The 14,279-nt window shown below is 33.3% G+C and overlaps 1 protein-coding gene across 1 annotated transcript in view; it reads left to right on the top strand.

Moving 5' to 3' along the window:
• The window catches only part of LAMA2 (laminin subunit alpha 2), a 583,504-nt gene that overhangs the window by 125,284 nt on the left and 443,941 nt on the right, over window positions 1-14,279 (top strand). The window lies entirely within an intron of this gene.

Here is a 14,279-nt window from a genome sequence, read left to right as displayed (position 1 = left end):
CTTGTTTCAACATTCTTGGGACAATTTAATGTTTACAGTTTTGTGAGTGAATAAATCTATATACTGAGAACATGTCATTGAATAAATTGACCTTGAGTTTTGAATAAATTTTGGAGCCTGAGGGAATCAATATGGTTCTTCAGTTTAATCTTCTAGATGTGCCTCAGTTAAACTTTTAGTACAATTATCAACTCTTTATTATTATTATTGTTTTAATATTTTATTAAATTAATTACCTTTGGAATATTTTACTGTGATTGGTAACTTCTAGCCATAAAACATTCCGGTGGTAATCATGAGATTCCAGATTAATAAGAAAAGAAAAAAATGATTCTCTTTTGGCTGTCTTGACATACCCAAATCCACCAAATACATATTTCACTTCTAAAATAATCTAAGGATATATTATCTAGAAATGATTTTAGATGATGCAGTATGTTGCCAAATTAACAAGTAGCACAAAAATAGATCAAATGTTACTAAAAATACAAAGAGAGAGCAATAAGTTAGAAAAATGGGCAGACAGAAATCAGAAATTCATATAGAAAATTGAGAAGTAATTTACTTTAGAAGCAAAAATCTCATGACATTAAAACAGGATGACGAAGAAATTACTCTGTGTGCAAGTGTGGAGAAAAAATAGCTTGTGATACCATAGTGATCTTAGAGCTCATTATACATCAGCAATGAAGAGCTCTAACTACCATGCAATTAAAATACTAGAGAGTATAAATAAGAGTGTACCATGTGTGTGTGGCAGCATATAAAAAATCAGAAGTGGATGAATTTTAGTAGAGTGATGCTCTTGAAAAAGCAAACTGATTGGGAATATTTAATTGGAGAACAGTTACATAGATACCTTCTGTAACCTCTTTCAAGTAAGAATGTCTCATTTTGAGCATCTTACTAACAGTAAGATTGATTCTCAAAACCCTTTTTGAAGGTCTGGAAATATTTGCAATTGTATTTATAACAGGAAACACCAAAGAAAATTAGAAAATTTAAAAATTATTGAAGTTAGGAAAATATATAAAATTGGTGATGATGATCAGTTTTCTTAATGCCTACTATTAATTGGAGAAAAGAGATATGCTCCCAAATATATGAGTTGTGAGAAAAACTTAGGAGAAAGACCCCACAAAATAGAGAGAAACTATGGACATGATCTTATAGAGCAGTAGCAAGCTATTTTGGGTTGCATTTTGAAAGCAGTTTTTAGTAATTTCTAATTTTGAGAATCTTAAATTGATTTTTAGGAATGATGTGGCCACTTCTCTCTCCAACTTTTAGAACAACCAATAGAGACTTCTAACCTATACTGATTGACTCAGATCTGCTTGCATAGCTGAGTGCTTGGAAAGGTGGAGGAATTCTATGAATATATGATGCATACAGTTTAAGAAGAACTGGAATTGGATTTAAAAACACATGTTTTGTATTTAGGAAATCATCTATCATTACTGATTTTCCATTATTTTACATATAAAATCTAGCAAATAATATGTGCCTGTCAACATGATGATTTTGTTATGAGGGTCAACAGATAAGTGAAAATATTGTGTAAAGTTCAGTGCTGCACATTTATTATGGTCAATGAATTGCATTACCCGAAAAAACATTAACAGTACCTACCACGTGATAAAGAAAGGTTTGTGGTTTTGGGGTTTGTTTCTGTTTATTTGTTTTAGAAAATCAAATAAACTAGAACAAATATAGTCCATGCAGAATTTTTTTAAAATGTTAGAACTGGTGTGATTGATCTATAGACTCTGAAGTCATTCATTAATTTTATGAATTTTTTACTGAATACCTGTTTGATATCAGTGACTCTAATTTTCTCTGAGAATAAAAAGATATATAAATCGTGGCCTCTACCTTCAAGAAACTTAGAGTTTAATGGTCATAGAATGTTGTTTAAAAAGCAAAAATAAAATTCTGACAAAAAATTCATTATATCTGAGGTTTATATGTGCTCGGTAAATGAAAAGTATTAACAGTACCATGCTGAATGACTATAAAATGCTGATTTTTTTACTTCAAGTATTTACAAGAGGAAACAGAATATTTGTGAATTTTCCTGCACATTTATGCGTGTGTTCAAACAGCTGCTAGAGAACAAAGTGTTTTGCTATAAACACTGTCAAATCTCACTTCGAAAAAAATTTGTCTATAAAACAAGTATTTTCATAGATGTGCTAAAGCTGCATAGAATTTGCTTTTATAGCATAAAACAGAATTAGATGCTTGAGTTAGCTATGAAGTATTTTTTCATGCAATCCTCATTCTGATGCCTTACTCTATGCATTAGGCTGAGGCCTGGTACATTTGAAAGCGATAATGCAATACAGAAGTTCCAGAAGCAATCTTGCAGTTAGTGTGACTTTAACATCATGTTTATTAGAGCAGTGCATTTATGTCTTCCAATGTTTTTTAAGGAGTATGGAGCAGGCTATTGAGAAATACATCAATCAGTGGATCAGTCAATTAATCTCCTGATTTATCAACCAAACCCACCTAATTCAAGATAGGATTTAATGGAACTCACAGAAAAACACACAAACAGAAAGTTTTGCTTATTTTCCAAGACAGATAGAAGTATCTAATTAGGAAGACAAATGACACAATAAATTTTGAGGAAATATCGGTGTTAGCTTTTGATGCTAATGTTATTTCTGCACTACCAAGTTACTAAAACAATAAATGTGTCTCTTTGTGTGTTATTTTTGTTGTGTTTTATTTCATGTGTTATTCTTTTTATTTTTGACAAGAGGAAGTTTGCCACTTTTCCAGAACAGGCACACAATTTATGTACTAAATTCTGATAGGAATTTCTCATTGGAGAATATTTTTCAGTCCCTTTGTGTGTCCAGCCCTGTGCGAGGTTCAGAGAATACAGGGGTAAACAAGGTCAACAGAACGTACTTGATTTCTTCCATCATGAAGGTTATGTGCCAACAAGAAAGTTAAATAAATAATTATTTAAAATTATATCTTAGAATCAGTGCTACACAGGAAAAATAAGGCACAATTAGGTATTATCATGGAGGGGGCCTGCTTAGAAAGGGTTAGGAAAGACCTCATAGGTAAGATATAAGAAAGAAACACTGTGAAAGAGAGGAAGGTATGGAGAGTCAAGGAAGTTGAGGAGCAGGGAATTCTGGCAAAGTCCTGAAAAAAGAAAAAGTAGTACTTTGTTCTAGAAACTGAGTAAAGGCAATATTCTTTGGATACGATGTGAGGATATTGTAAGCCAGAATAATTTTGAATTTTTAAACTAGGTACCATTAAAATCCATTGAAAGATTTTAAGAAAACGGACCTGATCAGATTTGCATCTTAAGAAAATCCTTTTAGTGAAAAAACAACTGAGGAAAGGCAAAGGGTAATCAGGAGTCTATTTAAGAGGCTATTGCAAAAGTCCAGATGTTACAAATGCTGGTGACGTGGCCCCAAGTGTTGGCAGCTGTGCTGGAGAGAAGCAGACGAATCTGAAATTTATTTTGGAGTTAGCATAGTATTTAGTAATGGAATGGCATCAACAATAACTCCCAGCTACCTCTGTGGACACTGGGTGGGTAAAGTAAAATGTGTCAAGCTTGCGAGAACTTGGGAGTAGCTAATTCTAGATGTCTCTTGGGATGGGGGGTTTGGAGCACTGACAACTACAAGCTCTGCTTTGGCTAGATAAAGTTTGTGATGTTCATGAAACAACCAAATGGAGGTTTTACCTAGGCATTTGCATAAATATTAAATAGGTCTATACCTTCAGAAAGTTATTGGGCCTGCAGATATAACTTGGGAGTTATTGACTCTACAGGTGATATGTAAGTGGCTTAGAAACGATGAGATTTTGGGGGGAGAAGAATAAAATAAGGCTCCAGGATCAAACCCTGAAGATCTCTAATACCTACTGATTAAAGCAAATGAAAAAGAGCAAAGTAAATGAATTGACTTTTCTTTTTCATTTTGGTCTAGTTTCTTTAAGCCAGGGGAAGCACATGTAGAATAGTGTTTTTATGTGTGTTTTGTCACTAGATATGAGAAATCGTCAAGCAGTCCTTAAGGAGCAAGGCCCATGGAGAACAGTGTCAAAGCGTATGATTCTCTTTTGATATTTTTGTTTGAGGGACATAAATATAAGCACATGCTCCTAGCATAGCAATTAGTTTAAAGGTTTATCATATTTTTATTTTTTTGGATCATTAACTACAGACATAGCCACAAAATTTTTGATTTGTCTTCTGTATTATAAACACCTTTGTTGTAGGGTAACTGCCAGTTTAAGGCTCTAAATTTCATTTTCAATGACTTACAAGTGCTTTTCATTCCCTCTCCTGTGCTTTTTTACTTTTCATTTTGAGTTTGCACACAGACCTGCCAAAGAGACATCTAGTTTATGGGCTTGATTTTGGAAGGCAGGCAGAAGAGAGCAGATACTGAACATATGTTCTGCTGATATTGATGAAGTGAGGTTGGGAGAAGCTTGGAAGCAGTCTATTTCTCTCCAACTGCCACCCCCTCAATGAATATTTTGGGTACCCTTATGCTAGAACATTCCAAATAACTGCCCCAGCTATGATAATTATTTTTTATCATAACAATTTTGAAAGCCTTTAGAATGATTTAGAATAGTTCTACAAGTGGAGCATAATAAAGCCAAAACAAAGCAATTTGTGGACTCTAATTTTACATGAGTGGCAGGTAAGATTTCCATGCAAATTACAAGGACTGGGAATGCTGTGACCAGGGCAGGGCCCTCTGGATAGGAGGCACTCGATAAATGGTGGAATCAGCATGTAGCAGGGACCTGTTTCTTGGGAAGATGGATTTAATGTTAGATAAAGAATTTATTCAATCTAGAGATGATGTTTTGCTAAACTTGATTTTTTTTTTTTATTTCAAGGAGTTTTTATTGATTAGAGATAGTGTGGTCAACTCCAACTTACCAAGCATAAGGTGGTTAGAGTAGGTTTCAAAAAATATTTGGAGGAGTTTGGGGAAGTTTGAAGTACAAGTAAATTATTTGATATCACTGTTATAGGGATGCACTATTATGACCTTCATGCTGTATCCATTTATTTTCCTACCAGAAATCTGGATTATGATGACAGTTATTTTCTTAGGTATGTCTAAACTTTAATGACATACAATTCATTATATAATCCTCTCTTAATTAGATGAGCGAGGCCCTTTGTCAAGAATTTAATAATATCCTATATTTTATGGGACTGACTGGGCCAAGTGGCTAAGGTGGCATTTGTGGTCATAGTGGCCCGAGTAGTCCTTATTTTATTTGGGGTATCTACTAGATGGAGTAAGCACTGATGTTCTTTAAGAAATACCTGCTTAAGATCCATTGGAGTATGTGTGGGTTATCTCTGTTTATTTCATTTTTAATGATAATAAAAATACTTAAATTTTCATCTTAATCTGTTTGGAAAGAGCAGAGTAAACAATTTTTAAAGTTAATTCCACAGAGAAACATGAACTACTTCTTCTGACTAAAAAAGAAAAAGGAAGCCCAAAGCAGCTCAGAAGCCTCCAAAAATATCCTTTTATTGTGGAAGCTAAAAAGGGGCAGAACTAAGAACAAGACAAATTTGAAAGTCCTGTAAACAGGACTAAAATACGTGCTCTTTTGGGTGTGTTTGCTTCTGAACAACTGGATTCGGCATTATTATTATTTTTTTTCCAGTTTGCAAGTGTTGTTGTGTCTGGACAGCTATTAGTCCAAATTGGACTGATTTTCCAGTTCTATAAAACTCTTCATCTGCATTGTGGATCAAGAGCATTAAAGTTACTTCCTGTAATGCACAGCTGGAAGTCATTCTTTTCAACATCTTGTTTCATCCCATTTTTGTTTTATACCAATGTGTTCCTACACACCCACATAGCTCAGGATTTCAACAGACAAGTTTTTCCTTTTTTTTCTTCCTTGACATGTCTTAGAACATTTTAAATTGGTGTGTTCTCTTTTGTCTTTTTAATACTGAATCACTTGCAAACAGCTCTGTTTGCTTGCATGAATATTTTTATAAAATGCTTCATAGACTTTGAAACTGAAATGGAAAGTTAGAAACATTCAAACAGATAAGTTTTATTCTCTTGAGAGGTAATAGGTACTTGGCATGAACTAGCAGAAATATTGTGTACCAAAACTAGGATGAAGGGAAGAGAAAGAGAGTGAGAGAGAGAAACAGAGGGGCAGAGACAGAGACAGAGAGAGAAAATGAAAATCTGTCATATATTCTTATAAATGACATATGATTAATCTTAAAAGTTATTAAAGATGAATATACGAAAATAATTATTGCATTGAATGACTTTATCTGATATATATTATATTAATGGTGGTCTTCACAAGCTTGACTATAAATGTTAAGAAGCATAATTTGAGAAGATAAAATACCTACACACATATATATGTATCAATTTATATGTATCTATTGGTAACTTTGAGTGTTAATTATAAATAAAATAAAATGCTAGGCACAGTCAATGAAGAAATTTACTCCACAATATTCATTTAGTTTAATATTTAAGCCAATGAAACAAAAAAAACATATTTGGAAATGTTTATGCCAGACTACATTAGAAAGATTTTCTTTAAAGATACAAGCTAGATAGAGGTTATTTTAAAATAATGATTTACCAAACTTTACACAGTTAAAGGTAATGAAAAGAAAATGCACAGTATAATAAAGAAAAGCTAGAAGGAAACTTTCACTGTGAAACAGAATTTTTTAACTGACACTCTGGTCATTTCTGATTATGGTCATTGTATAATCATTGGGTCTTTGTATAAATCATTATGAGATTAGTGTCACTTATTGTTCCTTCACATTTTATCCTATAGATGTTTGAATGAAGCAATCACATTTTATCCTATAGATATTTAAATGAAGTAACTATATGCATATTTATTCATTTTTTAAGTTATAATAAAGTTGTTTTCTCTTGATATTCCTATCTTCACTGTGTATGTGTGTTTGGGAGTGTATGTATACATAACATGTGATCTTTATATTCATCTGACTTCTTGTCCACAAGCAACAGAAACCACCAATAATGTTTAACTTAAGCAGAAATGTATTTGATATATATCATACCACTTGAAGAATTAATGGACATATTTGAAAACCAGCTCAGAAGATGACAGACATCAAGGTCATCCCTAGGTTTTGATACATGAACAGTCTAGTCATTGCTTTGCAGCCATTGCCATCACTACCCAAAGCACTACCCTCTTCCACTCCTGCTGGTATTATTGTCTCTGTCACTATCATTATCTGGTTTTCCTTATCTCCCCAGTCTGTGCTTCATGTGCTCAAGATTCAGATCCCTAGGTTAAAACATGTGCACATGTCAAGAAATGACAGAGGTCTACTACATTTTTGAAATAGCTTAGATTTTTCTTTGAATTAGTTTGCTTAGCTAGGATACTAACACAAAGTTCTACATTTCCACTAAATCATGGGTCCGATTAGTTTAATGGTCTTTATTCACTAGATTCTTCCTGAGAAAAATCATACAGTGCATGTATTCTCATTAAATAAATTCAAACTTGATTGGCATTATATGCCAGCTAGTGTTATCCATGCACTCAATAATTTTATAAACTAGAGAGCCGCTGTAAAAGATATTAAAGTCATAGCATTAGAGGAGGTATGCTAAAATATCAACTAAGTACTATGTGGATACCAAAAAAGAAACAGCAAATACTGTGTGTTGGGGGTCAAGGTCAGGCAACACTTTCACAGAGCAGGGAATATTTGATATCTAGGTCATGAAAGATGACCATGTAACAACAACAACAACAAATATAGAAGAGTATTCTATGTAGAAAAGACAAGATAATATCATGACAAGAATTGTCAAAGTACCTGTTATATTTGTAAACAGGAAAATGTCAGTGCACTAGATGTATAGGAAGGCACAAAGGAGGCTAGAAACAGATGAGTTCAGAGAGGTGACAGGGGCCTGATTTTACATGTTCAGATTACCAAGGAATCTGGCTACTGTGCTATAGGCAGCAAGTAAATCACAGAGGCCTTAAAAAAAAAGAAAATGACATGATCAGACTTAATTTTAGGAATATAATTTTAATGACAGAGTGGAAAATAAATGTAAGTGAAGTCATGTAGGAAGAAGACTAGTTTGGGTCTCATTGTGGTAGATAAAAGGTAAGGATAGGACATTTTTATATAAAAGTTTGTGTGTATGTGTGTGTGCGCACATGTGTATAGTTAAAGTTAAGCTAAAGATAAAAATTAAATAAATTGGAAGTAGAAATCTTATAATAGTGAGAAGTAAGACATGTTTTTTCACAAAGTACCTTTTAACATTTTTCTTTTATGTGGAATCACATTTTATTAATGCTGGTTTATATTTACCTACTTAGAATGAATGACAGAAATTTGAGGAATAAAAATGACTATGATCAGGTACCAATATTTTTGTGGATGGTCTTTATGAAGTCAGACAATAAGGAAGATGAGTATGTGAAAGGGTGGATTATTTGGACTTCTTGAAAAGAAGTTATTGAGGGACAATGAGAGGAACTGATTTCTAAGTAGCCTTTGGGGGCCATAAGGAGGCTACTTGTCCTCTTCCAGTGATTCTGTGACTCCCATGGGGAAATCTGCAGAAGTGGTGTCATTGTCAGTGGAAATGACAACTTCAATTACAATAAGAAGGAGTGCATTCTTAAAATGCAGAAATTTGGAAACACATCATAGGACTTGTAAAGCTATCATGGAAATTGGTCTGGGAGTGTGTGTATAAAAGAGAAAAGGAGAACTAGGTGATGTAGGACTCAGGAAAGATGTAAGAAATGATAAGAATTTTCATTTAGGTAGAGATGGGAGTGAGATAGTACATTTTTAATAATAAAATTCTCATTCTTTTGGAATTATGATAAATGTGTTTGAAAACTAGCTGTGCTATTTTAGTTGTGGGCATTCTTTTTATCGTTTGTAAAATTCAAGTAGGAACTAGGCTTCTTTGAAATAAATTCGTTTTGCTACCAGACAATAGCCTTCTACTTCATCACCTCTGGAGGAACATTGCCTAAAGCCTAAGGAACCAGTTTTCCTTGTGCCACACAACAAATCCTTTAATAATTTGTTAAATGCATTTCTCGTTGACTCATCTGTAGTTCTTCAAAATACAACACTTATGCATTAAACATGATTCTAAGTCAAAGTTTTTCGTTTATATGAGACAGAAGCTAGAAGAACTGGAAAGCTGTGCAAGGGAAATAGGCACCTGTTGATTGTAGCCTTCTGAGAACTTTGGAGAAACTCAGAAGTTTTGCTGATCCAGTGCTTTCTTTTGTTCAGTTCCTCTGATTCTGAAGGAGATTGAAAAGACAGTTCCCCTTTGTAATATCCAACAACTTTTTCCACAGTTTATTTAAGCAATGCCAATTTAACATTTTATTGGTACTGACATTAAAAATATGTAAAATCCAAAGAATGAAAATAAATTTTACATATATACTATATTTCTATAGATTTTTTGCCAAAATTTTAATATGAAACTTTCTACATAAAAATTGAAAGAATCAGACAGTGAACACTATATACTCAAAATCTATATTCTAAAATTAATTATGTTGCTGTGTTTGTTTTATCACATATCCATAAATCCATCTTATTTTTTGATACATTGTAAACTTCATCCCTATACAGTTCAATTAGAGTTCAATATTAGAATATCATCAATTGGAGTTCAACATTGATGTACTTTTTTTAAGGTAAAATTTATGTACAATGAAATGCATAAATCACTGCTCAGTGTAACATTCACTCATTCAATATAACATTTAATTAACAAATGCATACACTGTTATAATGCAAACTGCTATCAGGAATATTATCATCACCCTAGAAATTTTCTTTAAGCCTCTTACAGGTTAGTCTTTGTCCCCAAATCCATGAAAGCAACCATTTTTGCTTGTTTTATCTTGCAAAAAGATTAGGCCTGTCTGATCAAAGATGGTCATGAAAATGAATAAGAGAGTATGTGCTCTTTTTTATTTGGCATAATGCTTTTTGAAATAATCTCTGTTATTGCATATATCAATAGTTTGATTTATGTTAATTTGAATATTATTTCATTTTATTTATGCAGTTTCTGTATGAATTCTCCCATTGATAGAAACCTGAGCTATTTCTAGTTTTGGCTATTATGATAAAAGCATCTATGAATATTTTTGTACAGTTTTTTTTGTGTGTGTAAACATTTACTGTTACTTAACTAGGCTGGAAAACGTGGGTAAAGGTTTTCTAAAGTGGTTTTTTTTTTTTTTTTTTTTTTGAGACAGAGTCTCGCTTTGTTGCCCAGGCTAGAGTGAGTGCCGTGGTGTCAGCCTAGCTCACAGCAACCTCAAACTCCTGGGCTCAAGCGATCCTTCTGTCTCAGCCTCCCAAGTAGCTGGGACTACAGGCATGAGCCACCATGCCCGGCTAATTTTTTCTATATATATTAGTTGGCCAATTAGTTTCTTTCTATTTATAGTAGAGACGGGTCTCGCTCTTGCTCAGGCTGGTTTCGAACTCCCGACCTCGAGCAATCCGCCCGCCTCGGCCTCCCAGAGAGCTAGGATTACAGGCGTGAGCCACCGCGCCCGGCCTCTAAAGTGGTTTTTTAAAGTGGTTGCACTAATTTACACTCCCAACAGTGATGTAGTAAAGTTTTACTTGCTCCACAAACTTTTTAATATTTGGTGTTGTCAATCTTTTTCATATCACACTACTTAATGTAAAGCATAAGAACCTCACAAATATATTGATCCATTTACCATGACCTATCTCTCACCACCATTCCTTTGTTATTGTTATTAGGTCATTAAATATGTAATGTCCAATTTCAAATCAAAAGTTTAGTTTATTATATCTCAAACAAGAAGCAGTACAATTAATCAAAGTATATGCCTCAACCATTGACACAGTTTTGTCATCTTAATGGTAGCTTGTTTATGCCAGCAGCAAACAAGCCTGGAGAATGAGCATTTATGAAATCATGAAAGATATTTTTTACAGCTTGTTGAGAGTTGAATATTTTTTCTTGAAAGAAGTGGTCTGTCCATATTACTTTCAATAGTGGGACAAGGGCAATATATATAATCTAAACATTGGTATCCCTGTAATTTATGCTGAAATAAAATACATAATAATACTTAAAAAAAGAAAGAAGTTGTCCAAAGCCTGGAAGAAGTGGTAGTCAGTTGATAATAAGGTCTGGTGAATGCAGTAGATGACACAGTTTCTAAGTCCAGTTTCTGTACTTTGAGCAGTGTGCGGCATGTGGTCGAGAGTTGTCTTGCAAGAGGATTGGCCTGTCTCTAATGACCAATCTTAGCCGCTTAATCACAAGCATCCTCATCATTTTGTCCAATTGGTTGTAGTAGGCATCTGCTGAAATTGACTGACTAGGTTTTATAAAGCTGTTGTGGATAATACTAGCACTGGACCACCATACAGACACCATTAGCTTTTTGTGATGAATATTCGGTTTTGAACTGTGTTTTAGCACTTTATCTTTATCCAGTCATTATGCTGAATGCTTTTACTTGTCAAAAAGAATCTATTTTTTTTATCACATGTAACAATACAGTATAGAAATGATTCACCTTTTTGTTGTGACAGCAAATAAAAGCAAGCTTTGAGACGATTTTTCTTTTAACATTTGTTTAATTTGTGTAGTACCCATTTATCCAGCTTCTTTACCTTGTTTTGTTTTAAATCATCTAATATTGTTGGAATAGTAACACGAAACCTTGTTGTTAATTTATGCGTAGGTGGAGATGGATTCACTTCCACTATAGCTTTTAGTGTATCATTATCCACCTTGGTCTCAGGTCGTCCACATGGCTCATTTTTAAGATTAAAATTACCAAAACAGAACTTTTTAAACCATCAACATAATGTATGTTCATTAGCCACAACCTTTCCAAATGCTTTGTTGATATTTTGAGCTGTATGTGTTATATTGGTTTTATGACAGAGCTCATATTTGAAAATAATATGAATTTTTGACTTATCTGTGGCTGTATAAAAATTGTTCTAAAAATTTGAAAGATAATCGCAAGTCAAAGTGTGCATATGAAAGAATAAAGATGTACATTTACAATAAAAATAAAACAAGAAGTGTCAAATGAAATGTCACAGATACTGTCAAAATTAGTACATAAGGAAATTGGATATTTCTTACTTAATAACTTTAATATCATCTGTATTATACCTATAAACATTGCAACCTTCCCAAAGCAATGATATAATTTTTATTTGAAGTATACATATGCATTTAAAAATATTTAAGAGGGAAAAACAGTCTGTTGATTTATCTTCAAGTTTACTTATACTTTCTTTGGCCATTTCCCATTTTCTATTAATCACATGTAGTGGATGTTTTTTATTCTAGATACTGTATTGTATTTTTGAGTTCTAGAATTTATTTATGCTTGGTATTTTTGTAGTTGTTATTTCTCTGATGAGATTTACTAATTGTCTTTTCATTACAAGCATTTGTGTATGTATGTGTTTCCTTGAGCATAGTTAAAAAGCTGCTTTAAAATATTTGTTTATTCTAACACCTGGTTTATCTCAGTGTTTGTCTCCATTGATTAATCTTTCTCTTAAGTATGGATTACATTTTCTTGTTTCTTTGTATGTCTAGTATTAAAGAATTCATATCCTGGATGTTGTGAAGCTAATGGTAGAAACTCTAGATTTTGTTATGTTCCTCTGAAGAATACTAATCCATCTTCTTGTGTTGTTATTGCATCAGTTGTTTAACTTGGCTAGACTCAAACTCCAAGTTCTTGTGTTCCCTGTGGAGTGCAGAAGCTGTAATCTCTGTTCAGTTCTTTAAGTTCTAGCTGGGGTACTTGGAATCTGCCTAGGTTATATGTGGGTCTGGCATCAGTGAAAGATTTTGGCAGAGTTTATGCACAGATTTGAGGCTCCCTTTCTATGGTTCTTTCCATTCCAGTATTTCTCCCCCTACTTTACAGCTGCTGTGGCAGTTTTTAGTTTTGTTTTGTGGTTCTTCAAACCATTAAAACTATGAGTTTCTATTTTAATTTTAGCCACCCCACATTGTGCAGTCTGGGGATCATCCAGTGTCTTTTTCTTCTAAGCACACACTTCCCTCCTGGCTTACCTATTCTTGGGTGCTCTCCAGCTACTTGGTGTATAAATACATACACACACACACACACACACACACACACTCCAGAATTTATAGCTGTTATCTATAAATAGGGCCAGGTTTTAGTTCTTTATGCCCTGTTATCTGTGGAAGCTTTGTGCCAATAAAAGACACTTCACAATTATTAAAAATAGAACCTGAGTAAATTTTAGAATGCTTCTGCCATTTGGAACCAGAATGTGGGATTTTGAGAATGCAGATCATCAAAATCATGCCAACCTGTACAAACATACCACATTATCTAAGTAAACAAATATAGTATAAACACATTCAAATGAAGAGTGAAAATTTTCTAAATGTTTGCCATATTGTAGCAGAATTTCTAATTTTCACATGATGTATACTTAGCCTTTTTCTAGCTAGTCTATTTACCATATATATTATAGAGCAGAATATATTATTCTATATATAGAATAAATATTCTAGCATCTAAGAAAATATACATATAGACAGAATATTGTTTTTTATTCAGATTTTATTGCTTATAACCATAAATTCAACTAAACTTATGTATTCTAGTAATATTCAGAAGAAAAATGCTAGCTGGGTACAGTGGCATGCACTTATAATCCCAGCTACTTGAGAGGCTGAGGCAGGAGGATTGCTTGAGCCCAAGAGTTTGAGACCAACCTGGGCAACATAGCAAGACACTGTCTCAAAAACTAATGTCTATCATAGTTGTACGGATAGTAATCACTGGCTTTTATTTTATTAACATTATAGGACCTCAGATTGAATTAAGAGGCTGTAAGTCAATACTCTATAAAGGTTCATCAGCTATTTATAGTTCATTTATACTCCTAGTGTTTACATAATCAAGTAATACATTGAATATGGCAATAAATATTCCTTTGGTGCTTTTGAATACGAATAAATAGGCAAGCCTAAGAGAATTAACATATAATGAAAATGGGTTACAATCTATTATACCACATGCTGAAGATTCAATAAAGGCTCAGATATTGACTGATTCTTCAAATTGCTCATTAGCAATTAATTGAGGAACCTTCCCTGACTAATACACTTCCCTGATTTTTTTTTTATTAAATAAACAGCAAAATCACT

Source organism: Microcebus murinus, chromosome 5 (assembly GCF_040939455.1).
Source record: "Microcebus murinus isolate Inina chromosome 5, M.murinus_Inina_mat1.0, whole genome shotgun sequence".
NCBI lineage: Eukaryota > Metazoa > Chordata > Mammalia > Primates > Cheirogaleidae > Microcebus > Microcebus murinus.
The sequence above is the reverse complement of the archived record's forward strand: the minus strand, read 5'-3'. Positions and strand labels throughout refer to the sequence as shown.